General features: G+C 41.3%; 1 pseudogene; it reads left to right on the forward strand.

Moving 5' to 3' along the window:
- The first annotated feature begins 831 nt into the window (after nt 1-831).
- Nucleotides 832-19,398, forward strand: part of LOC122134379 — a 143,358-nt pseudogene continuing 124,791 nt past the window's right edge.

Genomic DNA, 19,398 nt, shown 5'->3' on the forward strand with positions numbered 1-19,398 from the left:
TGGCCCCTGAATAGAAAGTTTTCAGGATTGCTGGTGAGACCCTGAATTTCCTCAGCTGACGCGGATGGTACAGTCTTTGCCTGGCCTTCTTAACCTGAGTTTGAATGTGGGTAGTCCAAGTCAGGCCCCTTGGAGATGTTTACACCAAGGTACTTGAAGCTACTCACCCTCTCCACAGGGGTCCCGCTGATCATAAGAGGAGTGTAAGGCTGCTGCTGTTGTCTCTTCCTGGAGTCCACAATCAGCTCTTTAGCTTTACTCACATTCATAGAAAGACAATTTTCCTGGCACCATGATGTGAGTTTCTCTACCTTCACCTTCATTGTTGTTCTTTGATCATATTTACCAAGGGTGCCAATGATTCTGACCACGACTGTATCATGTTGTGCAATAAAAGTCAAACAGGAAGTAATAAAAAAATAATAATAAAAAATAAAAAAAAAGATTAACTTTATTGGTTTGCTGACAGTCATGCTTGTCACGTTAGGCTTCAGGGGGTTCAAACCTCAGTGAGGATTTGCTTGTGGACAGCTGGAAGCTGAACGCTTCAGAGAAAAGCCTACTGCCAGGAAACTACTGTAACATTCAGTGCCTCTACAAATAATTTTAATCAGGCAGGGTGGACCTGACTGAAATAAGCATTTATATTAATCAGTTCTGACCTGTCACCACTGTTTCCAGGCAATTTAGTAATTTCGTATGAGTCATATCATTTTAATTTCTTAAACAATGAACTTTGTTTTATTGTTGTGCATTCTGTTAATGAATGTTGAAAATAGTACAAAAGATGGCCTATATAAACCGAAGGGATTTTGATAACGTAAGAAGACAACATTTTATTTTCTATTACTATGCGCAGTACCATTAAAGTGAAAGTACTGAAGAAAGTGCTGATTTAAATGTGCTTTTTGCTAACACTAAACAAGTTGCTAACAAATCATATCTCAGTTTGGACTTTTTTAGATCATCTTACGACAAATTATGGATGGTGTGGACAAACTAATAGACTATGATTCCCAAGGCACAGAGAGGTACAGTATTCAGATGCTTTTAATGTATATTAAATTGAGTATAACTAAACACATGATAGTATAATGTAAATTACATATACATTATATTATATAGTATTATTGGTTGAGGGTGATATATGTGTGCGTGTGTGTGTGTGTGTGTGTGTGTGTGTGTGTGTGTGTGTGTGCTAGCTTTAAAATTAGCCTTAGAAAGTTAAGTGTGTCTGATATATTATGTGAACTATTTTTAAAATATAATTTTCATTACTGCCATTTCCACCATTGCATGCTATTAAATAATACTTTATCTGAGATGAGGAGGATGACGTTTAATGAATTAACAAGTGCTTATAATTGAAGAAGCACCCATATACAATGCAATACTAAATATTAAAATATTTGCAACTCAAATATTGATGTTGCCCTCATATTTAAATAGCATCTAAACCTATTCTAATTCATATCAGAACACTAACATGCTGGTCTGTCTTCATCTCTGCAGTGAAAGGTTTTTGTAGATATTATTTATGTATTTCCTTATTTTTTCCAATAAAGAACCTCCAGCTAATGGGCTATATCATTTCTGCTTGTTTCTCTCTTTTAATGTTTTAATTATACAGATCATTTTCAGAGTTACAGACTCATGGAGCATTCCACAATCACTTCATTGAGTCTGTTCAGCCTTTGATTGAGTTGATTGACTCTCTGAGGTTGATCGGCATTGATAAGGATATGGATCTACCATCGATTGCAGTGGTGGGAGATCAGAGTTCTGGAAAGAGCTCTGTTTTGGAGGCACTTTCTGGTGTGGCTTTACCACGAGGAAGTGGTAAGACTCTGAATTGCCTTTTACTTCAGCAACTTGTGGCTAAATTAAACTATACTAAATATTGCAATACTACATATTGCAGTAGATTCACATTTTTATGCCATGCTTTGAAAAAAAAAAATAATAAAAAAATAAAACTCCCTACTTTGCACTTAATAATTTTGAATAGTGAAAATAAAAATAATTTGTATCATTTAAATGTATTGTTTAACAAATATTTTGCATAAAGTGTAAAAATAAGGAAATCCAGAAGAAATTAAATGTGTGTGTGTGTGTGTTTTATTTCAGTTTTCACTTCTTTGTTGTATAACTTTGTTGTATTTTTCATCCATTGTACAAAAAATGAAATGCATGATGGATAAAAATTATAGCAATTGCAACTGTCAATCAATGCAAAAGACATAAAAGCATCATTAAAAGTAGTCCATATGGATTGTTTGATACAGTCTACATCACTGTATAGTATAATATAGTCTTCTTCCTTGTAAATATTTGCTAAAAAATTTTTACCCTCTGCTTTTCAAATCTCATTTCATATCATTGGTTCTCACAATCTTGTTAGAATGTGAGACAATAAATGAAATTTGAAAACTAGGCCACCTTGAGATCACTGAGGTATATTGTTTGCCTATTATTATTATTATTATTATTATTATTATTTTATTTTTTTAGGTATTGTCACTCGTTGTCCTCTTGAGTTGAAATTACGAAAGTTAAAAAAAGGACCATGGTCAGGGGCCATTTCTTACAGTGGTCACAAAGAGAAGTTTAATGACCCATTAAAGGTGGATAACCTTGTCAGAGAAGGTCAGTATCAACAGAAAACCCTTATATATCATAACCAACATATCCATACTTTTACATTACATTTACATTTAGTCATTTAGTAGACGCTTTTATCCAAAGCAACTTACAAATGAGGACAATGGAAGCAATCAAAATCAGCAAAAGAGCAATGCTATACAAGTGCTATAACAAGTCTCAGTTAGCTTAATGCAGTACACGTTGCAAGGGCTTTGAAATAATATAATAAATAAGAAGAAAACAAGATAGAATAGAAAAAGAATGTTGGTGGAGGTGTTTTTTTAGTTTTTTTTTTTTTTTTTTTGCTTTTGTTAATTGTATAATGAATAAAAAGAAAACAGATAGAATACAAAAAAGATTAGAAAGCTAGATTTTTATTTATTTATTTATTTTTATTTTTTAAGAATAGAATTAGAATAGTGAGTGCTATCCAGCATTAACTTTGAATATGCATTTGACAGCTCAAAACAAGCTTGCTGGAAATGCAGTTGGAATCTCAGATGAACTCATCTCTTTGGAAATTTTATCTCCTGATGTTTGTGACCTCACTCTGATTGATCTACCTGGTATTACCCGTGTACCTGTTCATGGTCAACCTGATGATATTGCTGATCAGGTGAGTATATACAGTGTATAAAAATCTAAAAGGCCGTTTGAAAACCTGTAAATATTTGGACATTTGTGCGAACAGGTATTTAAGCTGTAAATCTGCATCTGCAAAAAATACACAGTAAAATCCCAAGTGTTAAATTAACACTGCTCGGAGCATATATGGTCCCAGGCCATGTACACAGGTATTTTTATAAACTGAGTTTTTCCTTCTTCCATTTAAAAAAAAAAATCCATCCACTTGAAAACGCAAATGCATGCTATGATGCACTGTCAAGATCATGCCAAGCCAAAAGGTAGTGATATAATCTCAACCATTAAAGCCATGTTGGCCAAACAGAAGCCTGAAAAAGTTTCCAGTAGGTGGAGATAACAGCGCTGGCTCCAACGTCACAAACCAAAAATGCCAGTTTCGATGTCTACACGATAACACTGCAACCGGAGTTTTTGAAAATCTTCACTCTGGCAGGCGTTTTCAAAAATGTTCGGTTTCAGTGACCTGGCGCTGTGTTTGCATGTGGACGAATGGCCAAACCGCGTAGAAAAAGCTGTGATTTTAAAAATAACCGCGTTCGTGTGGACAGGGCCTAAAAGAGTGTTAAAGTAACACTGAAGCAGGATTAAAATTAATGAGATAAATAAGTGATTAATTAAGCATTATTTCACGAGTTCACATTTACTTATAATTAAATAAAGGTTATGCGTATTTGGCATGCTGTCCGGGGAGAGAGCTCTGAGTCCGGCAAGACTCCTGAGGGGGCACCCCCCCCCCCCCCCACCGTCTGGGGAGAGGGGTCTGAGCTCGGAGTCCGGCCCAGCCCAAATTGCACCCCCGAGTGCTTCTACCTGAGCTGGGGTAGAAACTTGGTTGAAGGTGTGAGTGAGACCGGGGTGGCGGAGGGATTTTGAAAGTCGAATGATAACAAAGGGTAGGATGTACTTGATTATTTATAAGTGTTTTCTCTTGAGCTGATTGGTAAACGGTGTAATCACTAATGATAAACTGGCCGTGTTAATTATCCGTGCATGCTCCTCCCGAAATTGGTTTATGAAACATCACTTCACGAGTTCACATTTACTTATAATTAAATAAAGGTTATGCGTATTTGGCGTGCTGTCCGGGGAGAGAGCTCCGAGCCCGGCAAGACTCCTGAGCCCGGGGCACCCCCCCCCACCCACCGTCTGGGGAGAGGGGTCTGAGCTCGGAGTCCGGCCCAGCCCAAAGTGCTCCCCAAAAAGCAATTAGAACAGGACACCAGCCAGATATGCACATTTACGACTCCCCAAAAAGCTGGGCTTAATGTTAGATGGGTGCTGGATGTCCTTTGGTATATAATTGTTGTGGCAGTGTCTAGAAAGAGAATTTGACTTCCGTGGAAGCGTTCACTTGAAAGAGAGAGATGAAAAGATAAGACAGAAGATAGAAAAGGCTCCTGCGGGAGCTGACACTGCTGCGGCAGTGGGCATATATGGAAGAGCTCCTGTGGGAGCAGGCACTGCTACAGCAGTGGGGATATATGTATGGAGGCTCCTGCGGGAGCAGCCCCTGCTACGGCAGTTGGGAAAAATGGAAAAAGGCTCCTGCGTGAGCAGAGAAATACAGAAAAGGCTCCTGCAGGAGGAGACACTGCTGCGGCAGTGGATAAATACAGAAAAGGTTTCTGTGGGAGCGGCCACTGCTGTGGTAGTAGGGACGATAGAAAAGGCTCCTGCGGGAGCTGACACTGCTGCGGCAGTGGGCAAATATGGAAGAGCTCCTCTGGGAGCAGGCACTGCTACGGCAGTGGGGATATATGGATGGAGGCTCCTGCGGGAGCGGCTCCTGCTGCAGCAGTGGGGAAAAACAGAAAAAGGCTCCTGCGGGAGCAGAGAAATACAGAAAAGGCGGGAGCAGACACTGCTGCGGCAGTGGATAAATACAGAAAAGGCTTCTGCAGGAGCGGCTACTGCTGTGGTAGTAGGGAAATACAGAAAAGGCTTCTGCAGAAGCGGGCACTGCTGCGGCATCTGAAAAGATAAATTGGCTTCTGCGGAAGCGGGCGCTGCTGCGGCATCTGAAAAAGAAAACTCCTGCGGGGAGTGGGAACTGCTATGGCATCTGAAAAGAGCAAAATAGCTTCTGCATAAGAGAGCACTGCTGCAGCATATTAAAGTACAGACAAAGGCTCCTACTGGAGCGGGAACTGCTGCGGCATCTAAAAAGAAAACTCCTGTGGGAACTGCTACGGCATCTGAAAAGAGAAATTGGCTTCTGTGGCAGCGGCCGCTGCTGTGGCATCTAAAAAGAAAAAAAATGGTTTTCTGTGGTAGTGAGCACTGCTGCAGATTCAAATAAAGATGAAGGCTCCTGCTGGAGCAGTAACTGCTGCGGCAGTGAGGGAATTTAGGAAAGGCTCCTGCGGGAGAATACACTGCTGCGGCAGTGGGGAAATACAGAAAGGCTCCTGCGGGAGCTGACTTTGCTGCGGCAGTGGGGAAATATGGAAGAGCTCCTGCAGAAAAGGAACTGCCGCAGTGGGGCGGGAGACTGCTGCTGTGCAGTGTGGGAATTAGGTAAGGCTCCTGCGGGAGCGGGCACTGCTGTGACAGTGGGGAAAGACAGGAAAGGCTGCAGCGGGAGCTGACACTGCTGCGGCAGTGGGGAAATATGGAAGAGCTCCTGCGGGAGCTGACACTGCTGCGGCAGTGGGGAAATATGGAAGAGCTCCTGCGGGAGCGGGCACTGCTGTGGTAGTGGGGAAATATGGAAAAGCTCCTGTGGGAAAGGGCATTGCTGCGACAGTGTGGGAATTGGGTGGGGCCCCTGCGGGAGCGGGGTGCTGCTGGGACAGCTGGAGTGGGGATGGGCTGTTATAGATGGATTAGGTGATGTTAAAGGGGGTTAGCTATGGTTGTTCAGGAGTTTGAGTGAACAGGGATGGACTGGCATTAAAGGGGTCGACTGATGAGGGTTCGGTGACCTTCTGATATGGAATCGGTCTTACCGCACGTAGATCTTGAAGGCCTCTGCCTTTTGACAAAATCTGTGTCCTGATGTTGCTGGCTACAGGGGGTGGTTCCAAGGCAAGAGTGTTCAGAGGGATGAAGAGAAGGAGGGGCAAACATGCAGGAGGGAGGAGGAAGGATAGATGCCGTTCATTAACTGACATATTTTCATCCCAAGATAAAGAAAGACTAAATCAAAAAAAATGCCTGTCAAGGTTAGCGCTGCTTGGGATGGCTCCAGGGGGTGGGAAGAAAGGGGAGAAAAGAGAGGGGGAATGGCGGGCATCGGGGGCCTGCGCTATTAGTGGAGGCATGCTCACACTTGGGACAGCTCTGGGAGTGGAAGAGAGAGGGAAAAAAAAAGAGAGGGAATGGCAGGCATCGGGGCCTAAGCCAAGGGTGTTCAGAGGGATGGGTAGGGCAGAACATAGAGAAGGAAGGGGAGCATGAGAGGAGGAGGAAAGATAGCTGCTGGAGCTGCCTGCGGAGACGTGCTCACGCTTGGGACGGCTCTGGAAGTGGAAGAAGAGAGGGGGAAAGAGAGGGTGAATGGCGGCAATGGGGCCTGCGCCATTAATGGAGGTGACCTCACACTGGGGTTTAGACTGTGGGGCTGCAGGCCATGAGTAGGGGAGGGGGTTGTCGGAAAAGGGGTGTGGATGGGTCTGCACCGCTATCGGAGGCATGCTCATGCTAGTGTCTGCTACGGGAGCTGGAGGCCACTGAAAAGGAAAAAGGGGTAAGTAACAGCAGGAGGAAGGTCTGAGATGTGAGGGTCTGTGTTGCAAGCGGAAGCAGCTTCGCACTTGCTTCACGTGCTGTAGGCCACAGGAAGGGAATTCTGAAGACCCTGTGTGCAGCCTGCACTGCTAGCGGAGGCAGCCTCATGCTAGCATTTAGTGTTCGAAAAGGCAGCGTTTGTGAGCGCTGTTTTGCAGCCATCACCAGAGAATCTCTCCTGCTCTTAAAGCGCATCCTGCTGGCAGAAAATTTATTTGCATATATATATGTCTATATGGGGGCGGGGGAGTGCCGCCACAAATAGAGTGTAAGGCTGTGGGAAACACTGCACATTGTACCAATAGACATGTTTATAGCAGTAACGTTAATTTGCAGTTATGTGCTATTCACTTTCTAAAGGTATTTACTTTGTACACTTTTCATATTCCAGTCCTAAAAAGACAACAGAAAATGTACTCACAATTGCTGTCCTGCGGAAAACACGAGGGCAGTTGCGTTTTAGATCAATTCTGAGTGAGCGCGCCAGTAAATGTGAAATATTTCCATAAATAAATTGATCCTGCCAGAAGAATCGCATGAAACTTATGTCTGTATCATCTCGGTGAGGTTTATACATGCACAGTAAGGCAAATGAATTGCCTTCAGAATTTCCAGTGTGGATGACAACTCTAAAAATGTATTAAACTGCAACACACGGTCTGCGCCGCTAGTGGAGGCAGCCTCAAACTGCACTGCAGCCGGAAAAAGCCGTGGTGAAAGGCACTTGAGGAGAGCCGGGTCAATGAGCGGGACTACAGTGGTGTCGAGCGAGGCGAGCTCTGGGCTTTGCACGGTCCTATTGGCCACAGCATGTGGCTGGTTGAGAAGAGCAGCTGTCGCGATAATGCCTGGTGCTCGGCGGCCGTGTTTGGAGGGGTAGGAGTTATCATGGGGCCGGCAAATGCTGCAGATCTGAAAAAATCCCCGATATAGATCTCTCCTTTGGACGGAAAAATGGGTCTGAGATAAGATGGCAACAGAACGAACCGAATGCTGAAAGTCGAGAGATCCTGAAAGTCAAGAGATAACGAAGGTAGGACGTACTTGATTATTTATAGGTGTTTTCTCTTGAGCTGATTGGTAAATGGTGTAATCACTAATGATGAACTGGCCGTGTTAATTATCCGTGCATGCTCCTCCCGAAATTTGTTTATGAAACATCACTTAGGGATGGATGATACCGCTTATTTTGTTTTCAATATGATACCGATATTTTTCAAGGTAGTATTATTCTGAACTAAACTTTTAAATAATGAAATTTATTACTAGGACTAAAATGGGTAATGATAACCACTTCACTCTGTTTAAAATGCATTTTAACATTCAGTATGCCTTAATTGTAACATCGGGATATAGGCCTATATTATTGTACATTACACATATTTGGATCGTCCCTTATTTTCTTAAAGAGTAAATACTTATTTTCTTCAAGAATAAACATTATAAATAAAGAATAAAAGAAAGAACCTCTATTAGCCCTTATTTTCCATTTCTGAAGTTAATTTGCAACTCTAATGATGATGTGACTCCCCTGACAGTGGCACGTTCCTAAAAACTAAATAAAAATAAAATAAAACCTTGTTAGAGCTATGTGAGCGATTAATAGATTTAAAAAAGAAAAAAAAGTGTGTGCTTGGTTTCCGAAATGGAAAACGAATACAGCTCGTAAAAAATGATATGATGAAAAAGTCATGATAACATATTATTAATTCATAGAAATAATTTAAGCAATTAAAACCTTTTTTTTTTTTTAAATACCATATTCAACTTGAATTTCAATACTATTAAACTGACTTTAAAATCTTAAGGAGTTTATAAGTTGAAACGGTAAAATGTCACAGTGCATGTTAATTAATAGTCTAAATGAACTTGTATCTTATATAGTATCCGAAGACCTTGATTGCATGTTAGCATAAAACTAACAATATATTTTGACTTTTTTTTTTTTAATGAACAATTCCTGTATATAATATGTGACAGCAACCTTTATATCAAACATTCTGAAATCGTCCACAGCTGAGCAACGCGGGAGGCAGATTGAGCGCGCGGAGTGAATGTGATGCACAAAGTCATTTTCGGATGCAATGGAAAAATAAAGCTGGATAAAATTATAGCTACATGAAACTTGTAAATAGTTAACATAGCCTAGATTAGGCCCATACTCTGTTCCTAAGTATATAATGTAAATTTGTTAACCCACAATAACACATTTTAACCGATCAATTGCCTATTTTCTTTTGCTGCATTTTTTTTTAAACACGCTAAAAAATACATTTAATTTGTGAGAGTTGCATTTTATTACATTCAGAAATAATAACGGCAGGCCTAATAATGCTATAGGCTAATGTAGCAACAGAATATTTTTAGTTCCCTTCACTTTACAACAAATCTTTAAATTTATCAGAACAGAACGGGAATTACAAATATATAATTCTAATGGATAAATATAATTGCAGTATATAATAATATAGGCTTATAAACAAAAAAATTATAATAATTAAAAATAATTTAAAGCGATAGGCTACATAAGGTTGGGCTTATCCCTCTCATTCAGGACAAATCCAAACATGTTGCCCATTTGAAGCTAAACTCTTATTCATGAGGTAAAATAGGCTTTGGATTTCACACGTGTTTCAGTATCTACGAAAAAAAAAAAAATATCATAATGAGCAAAAATATGCCATAGTGGACCGCTGCTTGCGCCGCATGCTCAGTGAACGGCTGCTGTTTCCAATGAATATGTGCGTGTGAGGCACCAGTGCGATCAAAGTCACAATCACAATTTTGTGGTCACACAGTAAAGGCATAATTCAAAAATGCAAAGTGTTAGCAGTTTGAAAAATCAAGAATTAAGATAGAGTGAATAAAATTATTTGTAAATGCTGCACCGTTCTCATTTCGCTCTGCAAATGGAACCTGAAGATTATTATTATTATTTTCTCAACCAAGAATGAACCGAAATGAAAACATTTAGCTTTTAATCCGTATATATATATATATATATATATTATATTCGGATTAAAAGCTAAATGTTTTCATTTCGGTTCATTCTTGGTATGCCATATATATGTAATGACTGTTTAATAACAATAGCATGCATAAGAGCCTTTGTGTAAAGGTCTTTCTTTAAATTTTTGATGAGTAGACTGTAGCCTAAGACTATAACTATTTTTTAATGGCTTTTAAGGATGTTATAATGTATATTATAATGTTATTGTTGTTTTACATCTTCCTTTCATTTTACAATTACATTCATTTCGCAATCCGTCCCTTTGCGCCACCTGGCGGTAGTTTCGCAAATGATTTTAACACGCGACTGACTTGCAGTTAACGCTGCGGCCCTGCGGCGGCGGTACGCATGGCGGTAATACCCATTTTGGTTGTCAACCTACTGTATGCTCCGAGAAGTATTAATTTAACACTTAGGATTTTACTGTGTATTTTAGATATTATGACAGACACAATACTTTGTTTCAAATCAGCTAATTTAAGTTTGCAATTTTTTCCCCCATGACAAATGGAATTTAATTCACCCAAGAACTCAAAAAGAAAAGTTACTTTCTTAATACACATTTATCATTCATCGCATACATACAGAAATCTATAAACAAAACAACAAATCGAATGTCCATCACTAAAGCTAACCTTCAAGAGAGTGTAAGCAGATCATCTGAAAATGATGCCAAACTGCAAAATGCTTATGAATTACCCTGAGGGTGTGTTGAACACTCCCTCTAACCTCTTGGCCACATACTTTTGTAGATATCCTATATTGCGGAAGTATATATAACAATCTATAGTGTATAATAGTGGCTAAAAGATTCACAACTCTTTAACCAAGGGACATTTTTATCTTTTATTTTTAGATCAAAAACCTGATATATTAAAATACATTTCCAAAAGTGAAACCATCATTTTAGTTGTTGTGCCCTGCAATGTTGACATTGCAACAACAGAAGCATTAAGAATGGCACAAGATGTAGACCCCGAGGGATGCAGAACTCTTGGTTTGCCTACATTTTGTTTTCTATGATATATTTCTTTAACACATATATTTCATGAATGCTACATACATATATTATTATATATATATATATATATATATATATATATATATATATATAGATGATTCATGCTTATCCTAACCTTTATTTCTTTGTTGTTGAATGCACGGATTAGCAATTCTCACAAAACCAGACCTCATTGACAGAGGAGCTGAGATTGATGTTTTAAACATTGTTCAGGGCAAAGTCATTCCTCTCAGCAAGGGTTATAATATTGTGAGATGTCGTGGTCAGAATGACATCAATAACAAAATCCCTCTTTCTAAAGCCATGGAGATGGAAATGCTATTCTTTAGGAACCACCGATAGTTCAGGTAATAATGCATTCATAATGTAATTCTAAACATAACTGCAAATCTATGAATTGTTTGCATGTTTCATATTTACATATAGGATACACAGATTTTTTTTTTTACTGGCAGCTCCTACTGAATGATGGTAAAGCATCTACTCAATTCCTTGCAGACAACCTGACCAAAGAATTGGTTGATCATATTAAGGCAAGCACTAAATGAGGGATTACGCTTTTGTTTATTTATTTATTTATTTATTTTATATATATATATATATATATATATATATATATATATATATATATATATATATATATATATATAATATAATATTTTTTTTTTTTTTTTTTTTTATGGACAGAGAAATCGCTGCCCCTACTTGACTGAGCAGATTCAGACGGGCTAGTCAGTGTGCAAAGGGAGCTAAAAAACTACGATCAGGGTCCCCCTCTGGAAGTAGAAAAAATGGGACCTTTTTTTCTGAGTGAAGTAAGAGCTCTGAGAGTAAAACAATAAATCCTTTATCCATATCTACCCCATAGATTATCATAATTACTATTATTATTAGTAGTAGTAGTAGTAGTAGTAGTATGTATTCTTCTTCCTGTGTAGATAATAATGGAGTTCAGTGATCAAATAAATGAACTGAGCAGAACAGGACATTCAAAAGACAGAAACATTCATGCACTAATACATCCTGTGTTCAAGAATTGGGACAACTACTTAAGAGGCACTGAAGAATCATGTAAGTCAAGATATATTAAAGCCATTTGTGTTTGTACCATTATCCCTAAACCTGACTTTCTCTTTTTGTTATTAAAATGCAGTCACAACAAAAGTGACGGAAATGATAGACAAGTACAATGAGATGCATCGGGGCAGAGAATTGCTTACGTTCAGTGACTTCTGTGAATTTGAAAGTGTCATCAAGGACCATGTGGCAGCCCTTCAAGAGCCAGCTATGGCAACACTTAAGCATGTACGAGGTACAGTGTGTATTTTCAAAATTTTCTAAATAAAGTAGTCATCTATTTTTAGAGTAACTCTAAAATGGGTACAGCATACAGAAAAAGACAACAAATAAATAAATAGATAAGCATCTTGAATTCTAATGTTAAATTTGAATACTTTTTAGTTTTAAACTAAACTTGTCATACATTTAATTTTCAGAGATTGTTCAGAAGTGTAACTAAACTTGTTATAAAATTTAATTTTCAGAGATTGTTCAGAATGTTTTAAAGAGGTGTGCAAATTATCTTTTTTGACCAGTACCCCTCAAATGAGATACACTGTATCTGTAAGTACAACCTTACAAACACTTTTATAAAGTGCACTTTGTAATAATATAAAACTTAAAAATAAATTTTTAAATTATTGTTTTTAATAACCCTTTGTCATGATTTAAAGAAGTACACTTACTGTATTCCGATGATAAAGTATTTTTTTTTTTATTAAAGATTTTTAATTTTAACTGTAGTGTGATATTCCGTATTACCAGTAAATACTTTTTTCAAGTAAATGTACTACATTTAAACTTTATCATTTGAAATGTGTTATTACAAATAAATTATGTACGAGACATACAGTATGTTTCAATAGAAATTACATTAAATTTTAGTTTTCCAAATATGCTTGTCAGTACATTCAGCAGTACACTTACTAGACACTTATATAGTAAATAGTGTACTTGAATGATCAGCTACAACATTAAAACCACTGACAGGTGAAACGGATAACATTGATTATATTGTTACAATGGCACCTGTCAAGGTATGGGTATATATTCTGCAGCAAGTGAACAGTTATTGAATTTCATGTGTTAGAAGCAGACAAAATGGCCCCAGCAAAAAAGATCTGAGTGACTCTGACAAGCACCAAATAGTGAAGGGGCCATATGACTAGGGTCAGATCATCTCCAAAATTGCAAGTCTTGTGGTGTGTGTTTCTGGTATGCAGTGGTTACCTACCAAATGTGGTCCAAGGACAACAAGTGAATCGTTGTCAAGGTTATGGGTGCCAATGGCTCTTTGATGCACGTGGGGAGTGAAGGCTTGCCTGTCTGGTCAGATGACACAGAAGAGCTGCTGTAGCTCAAACTGATGAAAAACTCAATGTTGGTCATCACACAAGGGTTTCAGGACATGCAGTGCATTGCAGTTTGCTGCGTATAGGGCTGCATAGACACAGACAGGTCAGATTTCCCATGAAGACCACTTTCCTCTACCAAAAAGTGCCTATAATGGGCATGTGAGCAGTAGAACTTGACCATGAAGCAATGGAAGAAGGGTCTGATTCCTGGTCTAATGAGTCACATTTTCTTTTAGATCAGATGGATGGCCAGTTTTTTGTTTACCTGGTGAAGGGATGAGAAGAAGCCAATCAGAGTCAGAGTCTGAGTGGCTTTATTATCATTTCAGCTCTATACAGCTTGTACACAGCAAAACAAAACAGCATTTCTCCAGGACCATGGTGCTACACAAGACAAAAACGGACTACAACACTAACTATACATAATTATATTAAACAGACTAACAAAAGAGTTGAACCCAAAATAAACTAAAATAGAAACATTGAATATTTATACACACACTATTCAAGATTACATAAAGTGCATATGTGCATACCTACACAACAAAATCCCCAGAGTTAAATCAACTCTGCTCAGAGTGCATACTGTCCCATTGTTCTTGATATCTGTGTATGTCTAAAACATTCTGGACTTCAAATTTCTATATGCATTACATATATTTAGAATTCAACCACTATAACTATTAGAGCTATACTTTCTTTGTATACTGTAGCTTCATAGGGTTGATTATGCAAAACCTACACATAAAAATGAAAACAGTTATTTTGATTGTAATCAGGCCAGCTCATGATGACTATCTTCTCTCTCTGCTTTACAACATCTCATGCATTGTTACAAAGGGAGATCTAACACAGGAAGTCAAGAGCTCAACTAAAGCAAACTCTGTTCTCCATGATGGTGGCATCAGTTTAACCAATAAAACATCAACATCTTATCCTATGTAATGCTCAATAATAGCAGGTGTCCATTACTCATGCAAAATCATCATTTAATTAGTCTCTTAATTATCTCATTAACTTTAGCTCTTTGAGGACCTGGGATGTGACTTGAAGACTTGCTTGTGACTTGAAAGTCCCGCCTCTGGGCTGAAGTCAGTTGTAGTTTTTTTTTTTTTTTCTTTTCTTCAATGATTCTTCTTGTTAACAGCAGCTGTTCATCACTAATGCTCAATCAGCACTTAATTAATCACATAAATATCTCATTAACTTTAACACGGCTTCAGTGTTATTTTAACTCTATGTTGATTGGGACAATATGCACTCTGAGTATAGAGTTGATTTAACTCTGGAAATGTTGCTGTGTTAATAAACAATACACCAACATGAGACATGTGACAGGTCACAGTAATAGAGATAAGGCATACTAGTGTTTATTTATTATTTTTTTTATTTTTAATTGTTTTGAGTATGCAAATGTGAAAATTAAGTTCAAGGGTTGATTAATTTAATGGGAGGTATATGTTTGAGTGTACTAGTTGTCAGGCCAGTTCACATGGAGTTGAGTAGTCTGATGATTTGGGAGAAGAAGCTGTACCGTCTGTACCGAAGCTGTACAATCTGACTGTAAGGGCCGGAATGATTATGTGCAGGAGGGTGAAGAGTTGGTGTGAGGGATGTGTGAGGTTGACTGCAATCATGGTAGCTTTGTGAATACAGCACGTTGTGTAAATGTCTGTGATGGAGGGAAGAGAGACACCCATGATCTTCTCAGCTGTCCCTAACGATCTGCTACAGGGTCTTGTAACCTGAGATGGTGCAATTTCCTAACCAGGCAGTGATGCAGCTGCTCAGGATGCTCTCAACAGGCACAAGGACGATGGTGCTGCTCATGGATGCATAAAAGATGTCATTGAAAACATCAGCCATCTGGTCTGCAGATCTTATGAGCAATTTGCCAGAAATTTTGTCTGGTCCCACAGCTTTCCATGGGTTAACTCAGCACGGAATCTCCTCACATCATCTGTGGAGAAACACAATACCTGGTTCTGAACTGGCTGTGGATTCTCTGGGAGTGTGCTTTGCCTCAAGACAGTTCCCAAGACAGTTTAGCCCTTGCTGTTCTTAGTGCTGCCTTGTTGCCAGTTCTGAAGGAAGAACTTCAGAATACACTCCCACAGTAATCCACAACGTCTGGTTGGAGCGTGTAGTGATTGTCTTGGAGTCTATGATATCATACACTTTGTGTATTCCTCCAAGTTTGGTGGAGTCGCCAGTTGTTGCAGCTGCTCTGAACATGTGCCAGTCAGTGTGTTCAAAACAGTCCTGAAGAGCAGAGATTGCTCCTGCTGGATCTGCTTCAGAACTGATCTGTCACGTCTGATGAGCGGTCTGTATGCTGGGAACAAAAATGTGGTTTGAGTATCTGAGGTGGGGGCGGGGCTCTGTGTGGTACACTCTGGGAATGTTTGTGTAAACAAGATCCGGGTTGTTTGCCCCTCACATTGTAGAGTTCACATGCTGATGGAATTTAGGGAGTACTGTTTTGAGATACCATAATATATTTTAAAAAATGCTGTGCACACCTCCACGCAAAAAAAAAAAAAAAAAAAGGTCTTATGCACTTGAAGTGCATGACTGCTCACACTACGATGATGTCAGTGTTGTGGTATGCATCTTTGCACTCGTATGGACACTTCAGGTATAAACCAGGCTTTATGCTTTGGGCAATATTTCTACTGGGAAACCTTGGGTCCTGGTATTCATTTGGATGTTTCTTTAACATGTACACAAACCTTTTCAGATGCTGCAGCCATTAAAATAGTACAGTTTTGTTTTTTAATGGAAAAGTTATTTCTTTATCAAGTTAATTTAGAAAAATGTTTGGAGCATTTATTTATTTATTTATTTATTATTTTTTGTTAAATTCAAGTTTTTGTTTTCAAGTGACATCCAAGCAGCCAGCAGCAGACAGTGAGATGATCACGTTTGATAAATTAAGCCTTCTCAAATCTATTCAGGGCCATGCAGAGACCTTTGGAGGAGCAGGTGCTCAAATTATAAAAGGGGGTACATGGAACACAGCTTTTAATAGGGATGTGCTCTTTTTGCTGAAACGTGTATCGAAACGGATGCTTCTATATTGATACAGCAGCAAATGCCATGATGCAGTTTTGAAAAAGAAAACACATAACAGAAAAGACCATTTTAAGTTTTAAAAATTAAAGATACAGTAGGTGGATAACCAGAATGGGTAATACCGCCACGTGTACCTCGTCGCTGCGTTAACTGCAAGTCAGTTGTGTGTTAAAATCATTCGCGAAACTGCCGCCATGTGGCACAAAGGGACGGATTGCAAACTGGTTTGTAAATGGAGATGAAAGGATGAAGTAAAACAATAATAATATTATAAAATAACATTGTAACATCCTTAAAAACCATTAGAAAATTTACAGTGAGTTAATTTCAAGACGTGGGATAGTCTTAGGCTACACTCTAAAAAATGCTGGGTTAAATAAAAAACACAGCTGGGTTAAAAAGGGACCAACCCAACGGGTGGGTTGTTTTGACCCAGCGGTTGGCAGAGGTATAAAGTCCAGGGGTCAGAAAGTAAAAGTCCTGCCATATGTTTATTCCACCCATGAACTCAGCAAGCTGTTTTAACCTGAGGAGAACCAAGTCATTCCTTTCAAGTCACAAGCGAGTCTCAAATTAAATCCCAAGTCCTCAAAGAGTTAAAGTTAATGAGATAATTAAGTATATATATAATTAAATAGATAACTATATATATATATATATATTGTGGCGAGGTGAGGAACGACACGACAACCGATGGACAGAGAAAATCCCCGAAGGGTGGATTTATTGATAACTTAGTGCTCTGAGTGACGACGGTGCTCTCCGTAGTGCTCCAACTCCCTCGTGCTCTCTGTGTCTTGAGTGGTGGATCCCGTGCGGTGCTCTCCTGGTGGGGGCTGACGGTCACACGCTGCTCTCTGCGACAGAGGAGGAAAGAGTTAGGCTCTGTGTCGGGAGACATTGCTCTACCATACTGCTTTCCTCCCCGGCTGAAGTAGCTGTCTCTTCATGAGCTGCAGGTGCGGCCGCTCAGCCCGTGACGAGCTGGTGCCGGTGATTCCAATGTGTTGCCAGGGCGACGCTGACGAGCGCTCGGGACACCCCGTCACACCCCCCCCCCCAAGCGTCGACCTGCGCCTGCGGAACAATGGGGAGATATGGGGAGGGTGGGGAGTGGAGCCTGACAGACCTGCGAAAGCTGCCCCTATCCTGGAGAGGGCCCGTCCGCGTTGGCGTTGGCTGTCCCCGCCCGGTGTTGTACAGTGAAGTGGAAGTCCTGGAGCGCAAGGAACCACCGGGTCACCCTGGGATTGGTGTCCTTTGCGCGGGGCCATCCACTGCAGTGGCGCATGATCGGTCAGCAGGGTGAACCGGCGGCCGAGGAGGTAATAGCGAAGCTCCAGGACTGCCCACTTGACAGCCAACGCTTCCTTCTCCACGGCGGCATACCGTTGTTCGGTCGGGGTCAGCTTCCGGCTAATATAGATCACCGGGTGTTCCTCGCCGTCCTGGACCTGGGAGAGAACGGGCTCTAACCCGGTGTCTGAGGCGTCGGTTTGCACCAGGAAGGGGCAGGTGAAATCAGGGGCTCGCAGGACTGGCTCCGTGGTGAGGGCTGACTTCACCTGCTGGAAGGCCTCTTCCGCTTCCGGACTCCAGGCTACCTTCTCGGGTTGCCCCTTCCTGGTCAGATCTGTCAGGGAAGAGGCTAAGGAGGAGAAGTTAGGGATAAAACACCGGTAGTATCCCGCCAACCCCAAAAAAGGCTCGCACCTGGGTCTTGGTAGTGGGCCGCGGTGCCGAGAGGATAGCTGTCACCTTCTTTTCTCCTGGGGCCGGATGAGGCCGCGACCCACGCAGAAGCCCAGGTACTTGGCTTCGGAGAGAGCCAGGTGACATTTCCGGGGGTTGGCGGTGAGCCCCGCCCGGCGGAGTTCCAGCAGCACCCTCCGGAGCCGCTCTAAATGCTCCCCCCAGGTCTCGGAATGGATGACCACATCGTCGATGTAGGCCGCGGCGTAGGCCATATGGGGCCTCAGCAGGACATCCATGAGCCTCTGGAAGGTGGCGGGTGCTCCGTGCAGGCCCCGAAGGGAAGGACCCGGTATTGCCAGTGGCCACTGGGGGTTGAGAAGGCTGTCTTGGGCTTGGCATCCTTAGACAGAGGGACTTGCCAATAACCTTTGGTGAGGTCGAGAGTCGATATGAACCGGGCCCTTCCCAGTCTATCCAGGAGCTCATCGACTCGGGGCATGGGGTAGCCATCAAATTCCGAGACCTCATTTAGGCGGCGGACGTCGTTGCAGAACCGGAGGGTGCCGTCGGGCTTCGGGACCATTACGATGGGGCTGGACCAGGGACTCCGCGAGGGCTCAATTACCCCCAACTTCAACATCTCCTGTACCTCTGTCTCGATGGCGTGTCGCCGAGCCTCCGGGACACGATAGGGTCGCTGCCGGACGATAACTCCTGGTGGTGTTCGGACTTCGTGCTGGATGACGGTCGTCCGCCCTGGCAGGGGGGAGAACACATCCGAGAACTGACCGACCAGGTGCTGCAGTTCCGTCTTCTGGGCCGCGGAGAGATTGGGATCCATGCCTACAACCACGGGAGAGGTGGTGGCGAGGGCCGAGAGCTGGGGTCCGGTCCCCACCCAGCGCTTCAACAGATTTATATGATAGAGCTGCTCCTCTTTTCGGCGACCTGGTTGGCGCAACTTTATAGGTGACGGGTCCTACCCGTTCGGTGACCGTGTATGGGCCCTGCCAGCGTGCCAGGAATTTACAGGCAGATGTGGGGCACCAGAACCATGACGTAGTCTCCCGGCTGGAACTCCCGTGGTTGGGCGGCCCCGATTGAAGAGGGCGCTGCTGGTCTTGCTGGGCCTTGGACAGGTGCTCCCGGACCCAATGGCATGACCC

The sequence above is a fragment of the Cyprinus carpio genome, chromosome A15, assembly GCF_018340385.1.
Source record: "Cyprinus carpio isolate SPL01 chromosome A15, ASM1834038v1, whole genome shotgun sequence".
NCBI classification, from domain to species: Eukaryota; Metazoa; Chordata; class Actinopteri; order Cypriniformes; family Cyprinidae; genus Cyprinus; species Cyprinus carpio.